Genomic DNA, 19,367 nt, shown 5'->3' on the forward strand with positions numbered 1-19,367 from the left:
GAACAACAATTGAATCATTATTGGTCTCTTTAATTCCAGGTGACTGAAAGCTCCCATGAAAATTCATCTGATTATTTAAAGGAATGAATTTAAATGAATGACATTCTGGGGATCCAGGTTCCCCCATTCTCCAGAAATTGTTAAACATAGGAAAGGAGCTGTTTTGAGGCATTTCTGATATGATTATGCCTGAAAATCACTCAACTCCAAAGGCTGATCTGTCTGCCAGAACAGAAAAACTCCAATTTTGGAGAGTGGAAAGATTCCCCTGAGTAGCTGAACTATAAAAAAGTAGGCTCAGGTGGAAAAAAAAAATTAATTAAGAATTCAGTTAAAAGAAGCACCTGAAATCTATTAATCTATTATAATAAACCTCTCTGTTAATCCCCCTACTTAAATAATATATCTGCCACCAAAAGACATAACCTTCCACCCAGAAAAGCAAAAAAATGAGTTAATTATTGTGATTTTTTGAGGGCAGGAAGGTGAAACATCTCAAATTTTCCCAGCCAGATGCTCTCCTGACAACGTGAGGGTCCCCCCACCCTCGCAAGCACCGTTTTGTGTCCACATGTGCCAGTTTTGGTTCTTTGAAAGCCTTCAGAAGTCAGGTTTAGCACACATGAGTGCAGCTGATGCCTTTGATTGAGGATATTGTTATTGCTGCGCACACTTGTGTCACGTTTGCTCATCTGAGAGCCCCCCTCGGAGGAGTTTTCTGCGGCACAGCCCTCCCCTGTTTGATTTCACACGTGTTTGTTCTCCTGAAAGGCTTTTAGCCCTCAGGTAAGGATTAGACAACGACTTGGCTGTCTTAAAAGACAGTAAAAAATAGATTCTGCTGTCATTCTCATCAGCCAGAGGCCTCGTTGTGTTTTTGCCACTCTGGGGGTGCTGTTTCTTCCAGAGGATGAAAAACTGAATAATTTTGGTAAACTGAGGCACAGAATATCAGATTATGAGGAGTTGGAAGGGATCTGTTGGAATCAAAATGCAGGGAACTCTCAGAACTTTGGGGCTGGAAGCCAAAGCTTAGACTTAAACCCAGGATTTGATCTGAGACCTTGGAAAAGGCTCCCAAACTGAGGTGCTGGAAGGGAGAATGTGGGTTTGTGGTTTAAAGCAGAGACACGTTGAGCTAAGGAAAGGGAAGTTTAGAGTTTTAGAGTTTAAGATATAAAAATCAAAGTAGTTCCAGAGGTAAACAAGGAGCTCAGAATGCAGCACTGTGGGTTTGTGTGTCATGACATGACTGGCTAAGAAAGCTCACACTGTAACGTGGGTCCATGAGATGAAATATTTAAGGATTGGGTGAAAAACATAAATATCCTTATTAGCAGTGTTTTATTGGTTAATAAATCCTTAAAAAGTCTTGTAACTAAGGGTCTTGGGACCTTCTGAACCATGCAGTGAAGATGTGAGCCGAACTCACCCTTCCTGCCTGTGTAGAAGATAAGAAAATAAACCACATCATCAAAAACAATTCAGAGGTCCCATCTTGAATTCCTTCCAAAGTTCCCCCCATGTGAATTATCCCAGGATCCATGAGGATCACCGAGTCCAGCTCTTCAGGGAGTGGCCCAATCTGGGATCAGCCAGGGGATTCAGCACCGGGCTCTAACTGGGATTTCCACCACAGTGCTGAGGGGGAAACCTGCCCCACAAAATCCAGCTCTGGGCTCCTCGACACGAGGAAGTTGTGCAGCTGTTGGAACAGGTCCAGAGGAGGCCATAAATTGATCCCGGGGCTGGAAAGCTCTGGAGCCAGGCTGGCAGAGCTGGGGGTGCTCACCTGGGGAGGAGAAGCTGCAGGGAGAGCTCAGAGCCCCTGGCAGGGCCTGAAGGGGCTCCAGGAGAGCTGCAGAGGGACTGGGGACAAGGATGGAGGGACAGGAGCCAGGGAATGGCTTCAAAGTAGGATTGGATGGGATCTTGGCAATGAGGAATTGTTCCCTGGCAGGGTGGGCAGGGGCTGGGATGGAATTCCATCCCTGGATCCCTGGCAGTGCCCAAGGCCAGGCTGGACACTGGGGCTGGAGCAGCCTGGCACAGGGGAAGGTGTCCCTGCCATGGCACTGGATGATCTTTATTGTCCTTTCCAACCCAAACTTTTCCACGATTTTATGATTCTGCGCAAGCCCAGGCCTGGGATCTCAGCCTGAGCAGAATCAGGATTTGTGTGGAGGAAACGTGGCTGGGAAATGGCTCCCAGACAATTTGTACCTCAGGAACTGCAGCAAGCGCAGGAGGAAATGTTCTCTGGTTGAAATCCCCGACATGCAGCAAATGCTGTTAGAGATTGATTCTGTGATAAGTGGAGTTAATGCCCAGGTTTCAGCAGAGGTGTGTAAAGAAGAAATTAAACTTTTTTAGGGAACCAGGTGACTAAAAAATGAAGCCCCCCACTGTTGATCAAAGCATCAGCACAGAGCTAATCCCGAGGAGAAACCATCTGGTTTAAAAGCATTTGGTTTCAATATGGGAAGAAAAAAGAGAACTTGGGCTACTGATCAACAGATCTGGCTTTGCTTCTGCTGTTTTATTAGGAATTATAGCAGAGAAAATCTGAAAAGCCAACAAAGAAAGCAGCAAGGAAGCACCAAACAGAAGCTGTGGCAGGGTGATGCAGAGAAAAAGCTGAGAGAGTGAATTTTTAATGCCAGCACTGTCAGAAAAGTCTGGAATCTGTTGCAAAGATGCTTCTCCTGCTTTATCCAAAGACATCAGACATTGATCCAAGCCTCTGTTTCAAACTGGAAACACCTGGTGGGGCTCAAACTTCTGCCCAAATGCTTGAGGCTGAAAAGTGGACAACAGGGTGTTCTCACCCACTTTTGGGAGATGCATTATTTTCTAGAGAACATTGCTTTAGGTGTTGTAATAAATAGGTAGAGCTGAGTTAGGTGACAAAGGTGGTCAGGGAGTCACCCTTGGTGCTGTCCCTGGGGCCTGCCAGGCTCTAAATGAGCTCCGCAGAGCCTCAGTCCATGATGTCCCATTTTTCCACCACAGTGGTCCCAGTTTGATGCATCATCGACAAAATTTGCAACGTAAAAAATATTTAATTTCATTTTTTCCTCACCAAAAAGCAGGAGGAACTCACAGTGCCAAAGTCACTGGTTCTTCCACAAAGTTCGGCCACTTTTGGATGACACAACCTTGGCTGTGCTGAGTCCTTTTAGCCAGGAATGGGATAAGGATTTGTCTGGTGATGCTGCCACATGTTATAGCTAATTATGCTGTTAATGATGATCTGCTGCTGGGGGGGGAGGGGGGAAAGAAATGTCAAATAATTCAGCTTGGAAGGACTTGGGGAAGAAAAGGAAGTTTCAGGGAGTCCTCACTGCAGCCTTGCAGAACCTCAAAGGGGCTGTAAAAATGAGGAAGAGGGTTTTTTTTTAATAGGGGCAGAGAGACAGAGCAAAGGGCAGAAGTTTTTTAATGGCCTTGTGTTAATTCTTTTACTTCTTTTCTGCCAGGGTCAGGATTAAATGTGTGAGAGGGTATGGCTTGTTGGGTCTCAGATGTTGATCAGTTCTTATCTCTGTTATAGTCCCTGAGTTCTGCAGCACTTCAACACACTGAAAATGGAGCCCTGTCTCTCTCTCTCTGCAAGGCCTTTGAAGGATCAACTGTCCAATTCAGAAATGACACCTCAATTATTTTCACTTTTACCCCAATACCCAACCACCCGTGCCCGCCATGGGGACTTTTTATCCAATGACACAAAACCACCCAAACCCACGGAGAAGAAGGTGAAGAAGAAGGAGCAGCCTCCACCCTAAAACCTCCACCTTGCTTTATATCCATTGCTGTATTCCAAACCCTTCAACTCTGAGTTTCCCCCCTGTGATATCACACACTTCTATTCAAACTGCACACCTTTAATCTCAGTTTTATTATTGAACTTTGGAAGCTTCTCCAGGGCCTCAGGTCACTGCAGTGTTCCCTTGGGGGTCAGTGCCTGGCAGCACAGAAAGTCTGGAATTCTCAGCAGCCAGGGTTCCAACCTGGCCTTGGGCACTGCCAGGGATCCAGGGGCAGCCCCAGCTGCTCTGGGAATTCCATCCCAGCCCCTGCCCACCCTGCCAGGGAACAATTCCTTCCCAAAATCCCATCTAACCCTACTTTCCTGTCAGTTTGAAGCCACTCCCTGTGTGCTGTCCCTGCATGCCCTGGGAATTGTCTCTCTCCAGGTTTCCTGGGGCTCCTGCAGGCCCTGCAAGGCCACCCTGAGCTCAGCCCAAAGCTTCTCCTGTGCAGCTGAACAATGCCAGCTGTGCCAGCCTTTGCTGCCAGCAGAGCTGCTCCAGCCCTCTGCTCATCCTGGAGCCTCCTCTGGGCTCTCTGCAGCAGCTCCAGCTCCTCCCAGGGCTGGGATCCTGGTTTGGATGCAGCAGGAAGTGGGAATGCTCTTATTCACCTCAGTGGAGCTTTGGAAGTATCTGCAGGTGACAGGAATTCGCAGTGAATTAATATCATGCATTGGCACAGCTGAAAATTCCTGTATTTCCACAATTAGCAGCCAACACAACTCCCCTGAAATGTTTTTATCCAATCAAATCTCTTCTGGGACACCTCTACTTTTGTAGTTTTTGTGATTTATTTTACTGCTGGGACGTTTTTCTGTTGTATGATTTAAACCCATAAACTGACTCCATGCTGGTGATAAAAAGCTTTGGGCTGGAGGAATCCCACTGTCCTGATGGATCAGGGTAGCTCTGCTTCCCAGACAGAACTTATGGGAAAAGATGAAAGAAGCACATTCCCATCCTTTCTTCTTCCCTGAGGAGAAAATATCCCTGGAGCCTTGCAAGAAGTGGGTGTCAACCCTTATGAAAATCTGATTATAATGAGCTGGCAAAGCTACTATTATTGATTGCATGAACAGCACAAGACTGACATGCAAACAAAACTGAACATTTTGATTTTTAAACCGGGATTAAAGTCGGCTTTCAGTGGTCAGAACTCTTGGCACAGAGTGCTCCAAACACCACCTCAGACATTTTTCCTTTCCTTTCATTTCTTAAGGCATCAAAATGAGAGTTCATCATGCCAGCACGAGGTAAACAGAATCTTGAGACAGCACTTAGGACCCAGCCTTTGTTCAGTTCTAATCCCCTGAGCTTCTGGCTCTGTTCTGGCTGTCCTTAGGGAGACTGAGGTGTTCCTTTTCTGTGCCCTGTTTGTTTCCAACATTCAGGCTCCAAACCCATCTCAAAGGTGAGATTTACTGTACCAAACACCAGCTCAGGGTTGTTTGAGGGACACAATGCAGGGAGCCTTTGTGCACTCTGCCAGTGACACATTAACCCTAATTTGGAGTTACTCCAGGTGTTTATTTCATCCATCTGAAGCCTAAATGTGCAGATTTCCAAGAGCTGTCACAGTTCACTTGTTGTTTATTTTTTGTCTTTCTTTTTTTGGGGTGTGCAGGCTCAGAGTTTTGGCTGCTCATTCAGACACAACATCATAAAAATCATAAAATCACGGAATGGATTGGGTTTAATGCAAGAAGTGAAAGAAGATATTAAAAAGTCTTTTGTGGAGAACAAATCCATCCATTTTTCATCTTGTATCCAAAAAATAAAAAGCTAAAAACATCTCAGAGCTGCAGTGGGGAGCGAGGCCCAGCTCAGTGTCTCAGTTGGCAAACACCTGAAAACTGATGCCTCAAAAACTTCCTTTAAAACTAAAACCTGCCCTTTCTTTTCTACCACAAGCCCTGGGAGAGGGGTTACACAAATTCAGATATTGCAGGAGTAGCAGCTGACATCTGGCAGAATAAATTAATTCCTTCTTTCCTTCTGAGCCCCACTTTAAAGCAGCTGGTCCTGGCCTGGAGGACAAGATCCTAAAATCCAGCAAGTCCATGTATACAAAAATAAAGTTGTCAGCCTCTAAAGTGATGTGAAGAGGATGTGGGGTGAGAGGAATCTCGGAGGGAGGTTTGATTTTCATTTTTCTATTAAAAGCACAAAGCATTTTTGCCATAACTCTGTTATTTCTCACCGGGCTCGTGCGTCCTCGCTCCGAGTTTTTTCCTCACGGAATGATAAATTGCAAATAATTTTTTTTTTCCTCCCGAGATATTTCCAAAGGGAAAAAAAAAAAAAAAAAAACAACTGACATTTAAAATCTGCATGCTTAGCAGGTCATTAATTACCTCATTTAAGAGCTGACAGGTCTCATGTCAGGCTGGACACTGTTTTTCAAGCTGTCACACCCACGCTCTGCCTAAAAGCTGCGGAGTACAAGCGTCATCATTTATAATGCAAAAAGGGGATCATTGATTATGCCCTGATTATTCATCATAATGCTTTCTTTCATGTCTACTTAATCATTGTGGTTTCTTGGAATATGCAAACCTTTCAGGCAAATCTCGCTGTGGAGTAATCCAAACAGAGCTCGGAGCTGACACCAGCTGGGCAAATAGGGCACAAATAGGGAACAATGCAGGGCACAAACCCACCTCTGCTGGAGGGAGGGGGGTTTGGGGTGGGGTCAGGGAGGAAGGACCTGTAGGATCTGCAGGGTTTGAGGGTCCAGTTCCACTGCCAGAGGAATTCCTGGCTCAGGGTCTGTGTTTGCTGTGATGTCTTTGGGATGATTGTGGCAAACCCAGCCCTCTCCACACAGGGGATCAGCCAGCAAGAGTGAAAGCAGCAGGAAGAGAGAATTCACAGAACTCACAAAAATAATTTTCATTGAGAAAATTCATTTTCATTGCAAAAGCCCTGCCAGCCCATGCAGTGCCAGCTGTGCCCCATGCCCACCTCATCCCCAGCCCAGAGCACTCAGTGCCACCTGCAGGGGACACCTGCAGGGATGGGCACTGCAAAGCTGCCTGGGCAGCCCCTGCCAAGGCCTGAGCACCCTTTCCATGGGCAAATTCCTGCTGCTGGCCAAGCTGAGCCTGCCCTGGCCCAGCCTGAGGCCGTTCCCTCTGCTCCTGTCCCTGGTCCCTGGCAGCACAGCCCGACCCCCCCGGCTGTCCCCTCCTGGCAGGGACTTGTGCAGAGCCACAAGGTGCCCCCCTGAGCCTCCTTTTCTCTTATCTTTTGTTATCTCTAGACATAATAGTGAAGTCAGATAATGATTTCCACCAAAAAAAAAATCCCTTCATGACTGTTAAGATATCATTTTTGGAAAAGCTGATGGGGCAGCAGTCTATCCATATTTGACCTCCAAAGAAAAGGGTTTTATTCCACCGAGGAGTTCAGGGGTGGTCAACACCTTCCCAGAACCCTGTGGATGTTCTGGTTCTTGGTGCTGTTGCTGCTGCCAGACTGATTTGTCAAGGCACTCGTGCTGTGCACCAAGGACATGGGACTGGCAGTGCCACCAGCAGTGTCACAGTGTCACTTTGGGCTCTCACTGATCCCAGAGCACCAAGCCCTGCAGCAAAGCAGAAGCTGCCTCTAAAATGAGATCCACGGTGCTTGGAGCTCCACCTTTGCTCCTGTGAATGTGTTGTTTAGAAAGCTCAGACCTGAAAATATGAATCAGTGAGAGGAGCAGAGCCTGAGGGCCCAAGTGCTTTGGGGAAGAGGCTTGAGGAGCCTGGTTTTCTCCATCTAAAAAAGGGTGTGAGGGCATCTCCAGACTCTGGATCGAGCAGTGCCTCAGCCAGCAGAGGTGGAATTCACAGAATCACAGAATGGAGTGGATTGGATAAGACCTCTGAGGTCACAAAGTCCAACCTAAGACCTAACCTAACATCTCCTCATCAACTGAACTGAGTGTCACACCCAGGCTTCCTTTAACACATCCAGGGATGGTGACTCCAGCACCTCCCTGGGCAGACAATTCCATTGCCCGAGGAATTATCCAAAGAATTCACAGAATCCCAGAATTCCCAGAATTACTGGGTTGGAAGAGACCTTCAAGGCCATCGAGTCCAAGGCAGCCCCAACAGCTCAGCTGCACCCTGGCACCCAGTGCCACATCCAGGCTGTGTTAAACACACCCAGGGATGGGGACTCCACCACCTCCCCGGGCAGAACATTCCAGAGCTTTATCACCCTTTCTGGAAAAGCTTTTTCTTAATATCCCACCTATATATCCCTTGATAATTCCCTTGGAATTATCCCCAGGGGAGCTCTGTTTCTCCTATTAAAACCTTCTTGCTTTTCACCTCTGTGAGCAGGGAGCTCTGGCTGTTTGGCAGATGGATAACAAAGTTCTGGGAAAGGCAGAGCATCATTTTGTGGGATCCTGTGAGTTTTGGGATCACTGCCTGGCACAAGTTGGAGCAGGAGGCACCCAAAGTGTGGGTGGCACCTTCCCATAATAGGAAGCTCAGACCCACACACTAAAGCAGCATAGAATCTGAAAAATATAAAAGCTCAAACCTGAGGCATCAGCTTGACCAACTAAACTCTTCCTCCTTTGCAAAGTGCAGTCTTGAGGACAAAAAGAAGCTGTTGAAGAGTCTCCAAAAACCTGCAGGCCAAGAAAACCCCCACCTTTAAACCCTGGAGTTCCTGAAGCAGTGTCAACGTTGAGATTAAAACTGAGAAAGGCGTAGAAGTTCATAATGGCAGAAAAAGTAACGCTGATAACATTATCTGTGAGGTTAATTAATGCATAATCATTCCTGGGAAGCCTTTTCCTTTTGTTCCAGAGCGGGTTGTTTGCCAAGCAAACGGCAGGAGATGTGTGAACCACCTAGAGCAAATGTTCCTACAGTGAAACCCGCAGCAGTGAGTGGGGATGTTTGCTCAGGTTTGATTTCCACCACCTGTGCTGGGTTTACCAAGCGGGCTGGGAGCCCTCCCTATCTTTTGTGTTTCCAGCTTTTGTTGCCCAACAACCACAGCTCCTTTCCCAAGTGTGGGAATGGAAATGGGCCTGGCTGGTTTCTCCCTCTGCCTGAAGCTCAGGGAAAAGCAAAGGGAGCGTGGAAAGGCGACTTTGAACTCTGGAATTGCTGTGGTTTAAGGGCCACAGCAGCGATGGGGGAACAGGGGATCCTGGGATTCTGGAATCATCAAAGTAGGAAGAGCCCTCCAGGATCACCCAGTGCCACCCCAGCAGCACCAGCATCACCCCAAACCCTGTCCCCAAGGGCCACATCCAGCTCTAAAGCTCACCTGAACTTCATCTCATCCCTTGGGCTTTGTAGGAACCTGACCTCGGGCTGGGAGGGACCATCCTGGAGACTCCTCACAGCCCTCAAGGTGCTGAGTCTGCCAGCAGATGAATTGTAAGTTGCAGCACCCTGAAGATTTATTTGGTGGGTGTGCAGGTGCCTTCTGCTTTGATTGCATGGAATCACCAGGGTGGGAAGAGCCCCTCAGGATCAGCCAGTGCCACCCCAGTGCCACCAGCATCACCCCAAAGCCTGTCCCCAAGGCCACATCCAGACTGCTCTGGGACAATTCCAGTGACCCCAAACCTCCCTGGGCAGCTGCCAGGGAAATTTTCTGTCCCAGTCTCCAAGCTGAGCCTCCCCTGGTGCCATTTGAGGCCATTTCCTCTCCTCCTTTCCCTTGGGACAGGCAGCAGAGCCCACATCCCCTCACTGCCCCTCCTGTCAGCAGTTTCTGCCCATATTTTGTTTCTATTCCCTCAGAGGGGCAGTGCACCCCTTTTAATTGTCCTGTTAAACGTGGTATTTACCAGAGCACTTTCAAAACAAGCACACCCTCCCTCCTTTGTCAGCCCTGTACCTGCTGTGATATAAAACAGGATTAAAAAATTGGCTGGAGCAGATCCTGTGGTAAATCAGTGCTGGGGTTGAGGTGAGAGCTGCTGCTGTGCTGCTCAAGTTTTCTTTGAGCTTCTGGTCTTTACTTGAGAGGTAACAGGTAACTAGATAATCTTCTAAAGGTTCAGAATAGAGATTAGAGACAAAATTTCCCTGGCAGAGTGGCCAGGCCTTGGGCTGAGCTGCCCAGGGAGGTTTGGAGTCGCTGGCTGTGGGAGTGTTCAGGAGGAGTCTGGATGTGGCCCCTGGGGACAGGGTTTGGGGTGGTGCTGGTGGGGCTGGATGGTCCTGAAGTGCTCTCCCACCTTGATGTCTCTGTAATTCTGTGTGATTCTCCCAGGATAATCTCACTTGTAAACACAAACTATTCCTCATCCTGGCGAGTCAGAGATCCACCTCCCTAATCCAGGTCAGCTCCTGCTGCCCAAACACAAATCTTGCTGCCCCTTTGCAATCTCTTAATGGGTTTCTCGCTGTCAGCTCAACACCAGGACTGCAGGTGTGGTCCTGACCCCATTCCCTGCCCCCTCCTGCTGCTCCCCTCAGCCCTGGGATGCACAGCTCTCCACAGCTGCCCTGGGAAGGAGGATGTCCCAGCCAGGGCGGCAGCTGCTCCATGTGCAGAGCTGATAGCAGAGGACACGTGTGATCCTCCACTGCAGAAAACCTCCATATGTCATCAAAGATCTTATCATCAAGGAGGTTTTTGCTCTTCAGAGTGGAAGCCTGCAGTTGTCTTCAAATATTCAGGAGGCGCGGTGCCCACATTCCTGCAGAAGGAGTGGAAACAGATGGAAACCTCAGCACAGGAAGAGGAGCTCAGGCCAGAGTGGCTTTTCCTCATCCTGACACATGTTCAGCGTGGTGCTCTGCAGGCTTGAAACACTGGGTGGGCCACAGGAGTGGCTGCTGCTACTTCAAAAGTTGGTCAGGGCTTTGATTTCTTTCAGCTCAGGCTGAAGACGTTCAGGTTTTACAGTCCCAAGGTCAGAGCTGCTGCCAGTGACAGCCTGAACAGCACAGCACCTTCTCACAGACAGGACAGAAAAGGGCAACAGAGCCCTGGTAGCTGTTGAAAGCAGAGAATCACAGAGTTAGAAGAGGTTAGAAGAGCCCTTCAGGATCACCCAGTGCCCCCCCAGCCCCACCAGCATCACCCCAAACCCTGTCCCCAAGGCCACATCCAGACTCCTCTGGGACAATTCCAGGGACTCCAAACCTCCCTGGGCAGCTCAGCCCAAGGCCTGACCACTCTGCCAGGTAAATTTTCTTTCCCAGTCTCCAACCTGAGCCTCTCCTGGTGCCATTTGACGCCATTTCCTCTCTTCTTGTCCCTTGGGACACGGCAGCAGAGCCTGAATCCCCCGGCTGTCCCTTCCTGGCAGGGACTTGTGCAGAGCCACAAGGGCCCCCTGAGCCTCTTTTGCGCCAGGCTCAGCCCCTTCCCAGCTCCCTCAGCCCCTCCTGGGGCTCCAGCCCCTTCCCAGCTCCCTTCCCTGCCCTGGACACGCTCCAGCCCCTCCAGGGCTCTCCTTCAGGACCAGAACTGGACCCAGCCCTGGAGGGACCCCAGCACAGAGGGACAATCCCTGCCCTGCTCCTGCTGGACGCACAATTCCTCATCCAGCCCAGCTGGACTATCCCTGCAGTGCTCAATGCCAGTTGAACATCCAGAGTGCCCAAATCCTCCAGGATTCACACCAAAACCTCTCACAGAATGAAGATGTCCTGGAAAAGCAAAACCCACTGAAATGGTTGGTTTGTGATTCATGCAGAGCTCCAGGCGTGTGCAACATGGAAATGCAATGGAATCATGGAATGATTTCATTGGAAAAACCCTCAAAAAGCATCAAGTCCAACCATTCTCCAGCACTGCCAGGCCACCACTAAACCTTGTCCCCAAATGCCACATCTGCAGGGCTTTAAATCCCTCAAGGAATGGTGATTCCACCACTTTCCTGGGCTGGATAACCCTTCCTCACCTGGGACTTGAACCTGCCCAGGTTGGACAGTGAGAGGCTCAAGGCACCATCTCCTGCAAATCCACGAGCCCATGAATATCCCAAATGTCTGGGAAAGGACCAGCATCCCAGGGCAGTGCTGCAGGATGCTCTATATCTATTTCATCTAATGTCCAGGTAAATCTGCAGAAAAGTCTTAACACACATCCCCTGTCTTATTCCCTTCATACAATTCTCTATAAATCAGTCAGAAGTGTAATAAAAATTATCCTTACAGGGAAAAAGCTGTAAAACTCCTGTCTTTAAGACATTCCTTTGGCTCTGCAGGGATGTTGGGAGAATTATCCATGAGATCACCTTTGTTTTGGGTTCTCCAAGGTGTCCAAGGCAATCAGGCACTTGAAATGTTGATTTCTTTGGGCACACTTTTGAAAACTCCAGCTGTTTTTTTGGTTTTTTTTTTTCAAGCAGATACATCCCCCCGGGAAAATCTTCCAGCATGGATTTCCAGCTCCTTTCCACCTCTCAGTGAGAGCCAAGGAGTCGTTTTAATTCCTCTGCAGGAGCGTATCAGCACTGAGGTTTTCGTGGTGAGCTGGGAGAGGAGTTAACAGCGCTATCAAACCTCAGTCGTTTTATCCCAACACGGCTGTGGTTTTGTCTTCAAACAAACCCAAAGATAAGGAAATATCTGCTGTGACCCTTCTTGCAGCGTGGATATTTGATGAGAGCAAACAGCGCTGTGTAATGGGTGATTCACACCTCGCTGCTGCACCACAAAGGTGTTCCAAGGGCTTCAATCCCTCCCCAAAGGGCCCTGGAATGAGGTGCCCAGGGAGGTGGTGGTGATGCCTCAGATTTTGAGCTTTTACGTTTTTTGGATTCTGTGCTGCTTCAATGTGTGGGTCTGGGCTTCGTATTATGGGCTGGTGAGCTCTCTGCACAGAGCAGGGAGACAAAACAATTCCTGCTCCAGCTGGGCACCAAGGACAAATGATCCAAAGCTCAGCCCAGGAGCACAAACAGCGTGGGCTGGAGAGAGACAAACAAGCAGGGTGGGAGTGCCTGGGCTAAAGCTGGAACTGGACAATGAACTGCAAGGTGCAAATGGAGCAGAACTGATACAAGGGAGAGACCCCGTGCCCGCTGGTGCATTTTGGGACCATTTTGGTTCATCTTGGGGGCAGCCCTGGCTGGGCTCTTGTGCTGCCCAAGGTGGATCCATGGAGGCCTTTGAATAAATCCCTGCTTTATTCTTTAGCTCTGCCCAGCCTCTGCTCTAGGCCAGCCTTCCCAAGGCATCAGTGGAGTCCTGGTCTCTGGGAGTGTTCCAGAGGTGTCTGGATGTGCCCTTGGGGACAAGGTTTGGGGTGGTGATGATGATGATGGTGGCACTGGATGATGCTGAAGGGCTCTCCCATTGATTTTGGGATCTGCTCTCCCTACAGCCATAAGATCATCCAGAGGATCCTGTACTGGCTTTGCTCCAATTCTCACAATGAATTCCTCATGAAAAACCTGGGAAAAATCAGCTCTTCTGATCCTAATCCCTGCTAAGTTCCCTCTCTGTCTCCCCAGTTACAATCCCATATTTGACGATTTGGTTCTGCCTTAAAACAACCCCAGGATGATGCAAAGAGGAGAATTTTATTGCAGAGAAATTGCAAAAGGATCCTGGGAAGAGCAGGAAAAGGCACAAACCCCCATTCACGTCATGAATCACACAAGTCCAAACCCAAAAACAATTGCAATATTTCTCAACTCCCTCCAGACCTGACATTTAAAGCTCACATACATTTCCTGCAAGCCTTACAAGAGCTTCTTAAAAATATTCTTGGCTGCAGATGGGTGATGAAGCACCAAATCCAAGCCTTGCACACCAAGAATTTTAACCCAAACATTCATTAGCCTTTACTCTTTAAAAAAAAATTAAATTAAGGAATTAAAAAATCTGTGTAAGATGCACACTGAGTCACATCTGGAGGATTATAAGGGAGAAATAAAACACCACTTGGTTTTGAGATGGATGATGAGGATCTTAAGGTCTTGAAATGCCACTAAAATCCACTAAACAGGTCATGTTTTTCTTTTAAACCCTATTAGATTTTAAATTAGGTGCAGTTGAAGGAGTAGGACACAGTGCCAGTCCTTTTCCCTTAAAAGCTCATCATGGCTAAGTCAAACTTGCAAACTCAAAAAGGATTTACCCAAGAAAGGCTCCTTAAGACTGAAATAATAAATGTGTTGAGCAGTTGTTAAGCCTGGCCTTAAGTCACAAATCAGAGAGCTTAGAGCAGACCTAGGGATTTGTACAGGGCAATTCCCTGTGAGGATGGGGAGGCCCTGGCACAGGATTCCCAGAGAAATTGTGGATATTCCCTCCCTGGAAGAATCCAAGGGCAGGCTGGATGGGGCTTGGAGCAACCTGGAATAGCAGAAGGTGTCCTTGCCCAGGGCAATGAGATGATTAAATTTATGTCCCTTCCAGCCCAAACCATTTGTTACAGATACATATTATAATATTGGCTTTTTGCAAATATTAAAATGGATTTTATATGTGTGGTGTTGAAGTAACTTTGTTATCAAGATACGGTTTTTATTTCTGTTGTTCATTGAGCTCAGTGAAATAGCTGGTCTGGGTATGTTTGTGTTAGAATGCCTGCTGGGATGGGATAACGCCCCATGAGCACAGGATGAGGACACCTGTACAGATCTGCCAGCCATCAGCACTCACCTCTGAAGGCAGTGTGGGCTAAAGCCCAAAAACTGGAGGTGATGCTAAAAAAGGACTACAAGCACAACCAAGGAATACACATGCTCTAAAAGAGTGGACCCAAGAAGAAGATATGCTAAATAGTTTTTGGAACATGTAAAGTAGTTTGGGGGAAAGTTTGCTATGTGTAATGGTCTATGAATATGCAAAGGGCTGATGTAATGAAACGGTATTTAAGAGGTATCCCTGAGGATAACGGGGTGCTCTTGGCTGAGTAATAACCTTTGCTCTGTGGGCCTGGTCTCCCATTGTCCTTTATTAATATTTTACATTTTCATAGGGGAGTGAACATGTTTTTCACACATTCATGATTCTCTCCATTCAGGAAGTGGAAATCCCACCCAGAGCCCAGCTTGGGGCTGCCAGACACATCCCCCACCTTTGGTGGGGACAGAACCGTCGAAGAGAGCGAGCGGCAGAAGCATCAGGGCTGAGGAAACCGTCATCTGGCAGCTTCCCAAAACAGAGAGAGGAACAGCAATTCCGTATGGGAACGGCCAGAATCCATCCCAGTGTCCAGCCAGGACAGAGACCCCAGGGAAAAGCCTGAAGCAGAGAACAAAGTGATGCTCTTGTCCCAGTTTGCATCCAGACCGTTGGCGCTGTCCTTGTCCCGACCCTTTTGGAAAACGTTTCTCCTTTTGGCCTCCAGGACATCTTGAGGCAATAAAGCTCCATGAACCAATTCCACACTGCTGGGAAAGGCTCTTTCCTTTTGTTTTTTTGCTTTATAATCCCACCAGGCACCCCCCACTGCTTGTGTTTTGGGAAAGCAGATTTCAGCTTTCCCTATCTGCCTCCTCTGTGCTATTCAGGATTTTATAGGCGCCCATCGTGACCCTTTCCTACCCCATTTGTCCATTTTCCCAAACTTAAGGAAATTTCTATCTTTAATCTTCATTTCTGCAGGGATCACTTCAATCTCTGCTTTTTACTTTAATTCTGCTGGATCCGAGAAGTGATGCCCAAAGCAGTGTCTGTTGTATTTATTGAATATATTATATTACATTACATTATATTATATTATATTATATTATATTATATTATATTATATTATTATGTTATACTCCTAGATTATGTTATATCATAATATATTATTTATCTATTTCTATTCCTATTTCTATTTCTATATTATATAATAATTTATTTCTATTATATCACTTATATATTCTATTCTATTCTATTCTATTCTATTCTATTCTATTCTATTCTATTTTTCCTGTCTATAAGGATGTACATCCATGAGTTATAAAGGGCACAAAAAATGCCCTGTTCATTAATTTTTTTGGCTCTTGCTGAGCACTGAAGCAGCATTTTCACCCACCACAACCCAACTGTCCCAAGGTGACACCTGTACCCTGCAAGCAGCCAAATCCCCAAATTAAATTTGCAAGCAAACTTCAAAGTGGCCCAGGTGAAGAATAAACCTGTAAAGGGGTAAATCCATTCCTGAAGAACAGGCTGGAATATGGCCAGGGCATCTGGGATGGACCAGGACAGGCTGGATCCAAGGGATGAGGCCACCACAACCCTGTGGAGCTCCAGGCTGGGCAGAGGGGCTGGAAAGCTGGAAAAGGCCCTGGGGGTGCTGGTGACAGGGGCTGGACACCAGCCCAGGGGTGCCCAAGTGGGCAAGAGGCCGCTGGCAGCTGGGCTGGATGAGGAATTGTGTGTCCAGCAGGAGCAGGGCAGGGATTGTCCCTCTGGGCTGGCTCTGAGAGGCCCCTCGAGGGCTGGGGCCAGTTCTGCTCCTGCAGGAGAGCCCTGGAGGGGCTGGAGCGTGTCCAGGGCAGGGAAGGGAGCTGGGAAGGGGCTGGAGCCCCAGGAGGGGCTGAGGGAGCTGGGAAGGGGCTGAGCCTGGAGCAAAGGAGGCTCAGGGGGGCCCTTGTGGCTCTGCACAAGTCCCTGCCAGGAGGGGACAGCCGGGGGGGTCGGGCTGTGCTGCCAGGGCACAGGGACAGGAGCAGAGGGAACGGCCTCAGGCTGGGCCAGGGCAGGCTCAGCTTGGCCAGCAGCAGGAATTTGCCCATGGAAAGGGTGCTCAGGCCTTGGCAGGGGCTGCCCAGGCAGCTTTGCAGTGCCCATCCCTGCAGGTGTCCCCTGCAGGTGGCACTGAGTGCTCTGGGCTGGGGACAAGGTGGCCGTGGGGCACAGCTGGCACTCTGTGACATTGGAAATCTTTCCCAACATCAGAGATTCTGGAATTCTCTGATCTGCCGGATGCTCCAACATCTCCATGGATGTCTGGGCTTCTCTTGCCTTTTCTCTGACCATGCAGCCCTGCACAAAGTCAGAATTAAGTGACACTCTGTGGGGTCTGGCATTCCACTCTCTCCTTCTGGTGGAAACACTTTTTTTTTTAATAAAATCCTGATCATTTCTCACCCACATCCCCAAGTCCTCAGCTGCTCATGTCAGCAGAAGGGAGAAAAATGAAGGGTTCTTTGTGCATTTAACGTTCTGCTGATTGGTGACAAAAATAAAGCAAGACATCCCTGAATACTCTTAATAAGATTTACAAGAAGACAACAGTAACTGCTGAAGGATAATCACTAAACACAAAACTTTTGACTGTCAGAGTTTGCCTTTAATTTTCCTCACAATCTCACATGGTTTTGTTCACTAATTGTGCTGTTGGCTTAGGAGTCTCTGATGTGGCACTAATTTGGGAACTGTGAAAAAGTGACAATCAACAGAGTCATGGCAGATGTGGCCCAATAACCACAAAAATTTTAAAATACTCATATTGTTGAATTCTGCACTGTTATTCACTACCAAGTTATTCCATAGGCAGCAAAATTCCTAAATCCCCTTTTCCAAGGGGTCTGAATCTGCCAGATCCACTGAGATGGGGTTTGGTGTCTCCTGCCCTGTCTCAAGGGAAGGGAGGAGAGGAAATGGCCTCAAATGGCACTGGGGGAGGCTCAGGTTGGAGACTGGGAAAGAAAATTTCCCTGGCAGAGTGGCCAGGCCTTGGGCTGAGCTGCCCAGGGAGGTTTGGAGTCACTGGAGTTGTCTCAGAGGAGTCTGAATGTGGCCTTGGGGACAGGGTTTGGGGTGATGCTGGTGGCACTGGGGTGACACTGGGTGATCCTGAAAGTCTCTTCCACTTTGATGATTCTGTGCCATTCCCAAGAGTCTGGAGAAAAGAGGGCTCCAGGGAGAGCTCAGAGCCCCTGGCAGGGCCTGAAGGGGCTCCAGGAGAGCTGCAGAGGGACTGGGGACAAGGATGGAGGGACAGGAGCCAGGGAATGGCTGCCAGTGCCAGAGGGCAGGGCTGGGTGGGATGTTGGGAATGAGGAATTGTTCCCTGGCAGGGTGGGCAGGGGCTGGGATGGAATTCCATCCCTGGATCCCTGGCAGTGCCCAAGGCCAGGCTGGACACGGGCTGGGAGCAGCCTGGCACAGGGGAAGGTGTCCCTGCCATGCAACTGGCTGATCTTTAAGGTTCCTTCCAGCCCAGAATATTCAATGATTCCACAATTCCATGCCAGGAATTCACAGGGTTAATGTAACATTCCGTCTGTCCTTTCTCTGAGTGACCCAAAATCTCAGGAGCAGAGGTGACCAGGGCAGTGCCACCTTTGTACAACTGCAGTAGGGAAAAAGCTGATTTATGGCATGGGAAGCTCAGAGCAGGACATCACTTAGGAAGGAGCCACCAGAAGAAATCCACTTTTAAATACAAACCCAGCTGAAATGCAATAGCCACAGCTATCACTGAGACAATCTGCCACTTGCCAACGAGAAAACCACAAGAAATGGCTAATAAAAACCGACCTCTGTGAAGCACAAAAAGAAAATGCACATTACGGTTATGTTGTGGTTAATTCCCAGACAATACAGCAAAATGAGGGTGAAGTGCTACTTCCTGTCACTGAAAGGCAGAGAAACCCAAACAGGGAGAATTCCTCCGGCTGAGGAATGCAGACATACATCATGTCTGCAGGAATCATAAAAAGATCAAATGCAATATTTTCTTTCAGCGCAGACAACAGCTTTGAGATTTTCCATCCAGACAGCCTTGAAAAGCGCCTCCAGCGCTCGCCAATTACTCCTGACAAAGACCATTTGGTAGTGAGTGATGTTTTAAGTGAAATAAAGCAGTGGAGAAAACCGAACATGATGAAAGGGTTCTTTTCCTCCCTCTGAAGTGACTGGAAGTTCTGTACTCACAGGGCTGGGCTTGCGCTTCCTGCCGGGGACAAATCCCGCGGGATGCGAGCGGGGAGGTGAAGTTTGTTTGACAGTAATAGGAAAGGAACTGGTTTTCATGTTCTGTTAAGCAGCCAGAGAGTTTCTGGCTATAAACAAAGGAGGAGTTGCTGGGACTTCTGTTCCACATCATTCCTCAGCAATTTCAGGGCGTTAATGGAGGGAATGATTCCCCAAGTGTTGAAGCGGGCAAAGGGCAAAAGAGGCTGGAGCTTTCTGCCATCAGCACTTGATTTATGAATCAGCTGCAACCAGTGAGAACCAGGATATTCCATATTTTTAAATTATTTATTAGTATTTATTCTATATTATTTATATTTATTTTTAATTATTTATTAATCATGGAGAGCTTCAAGTCGGGTAAAAATAGCTCAGGCCCTCCGACTGTGTTTAAAGAATGATTTAAATAACTCTGCCTTGACTTTTCTCCTTTTAGACAGAGGATTTAGGTCCATTTTGCTGCACATTTATATCTAAACTGTCAGGAGTGTTTGCCTCAGTCCTCGTGTCCTCTTTGCTGCCTGCTGGGCTCACAAAGCATCACAACCCTGCCGGCCCTAGAACAAACACCAAATTAGCAGAAATTTGTCTCTTCCTCCCAAGGGGAGCAGCATCTTTTCCTAAGTAACACAACCCAACAGCAGCAGCTGCTTTGTGAATTATCCAAGGAACGCTCCCATTTCCCCCTCCTTGACATTCAACAGTT

This window comes from Motacilla alba, chromosome 1 (assembly GCF_015832195.1).
Source record: "Motacilla alba alba isolate MOTALB_02 chromosome 1, Motacilla_alba_V1.0_pri, whole genome shotgun sequence".
NCBI lineage: Eukaryota > Metazoa > Chordata > Aves > Passeriformes > Motacillidae > Motacilla > Motacilla alba.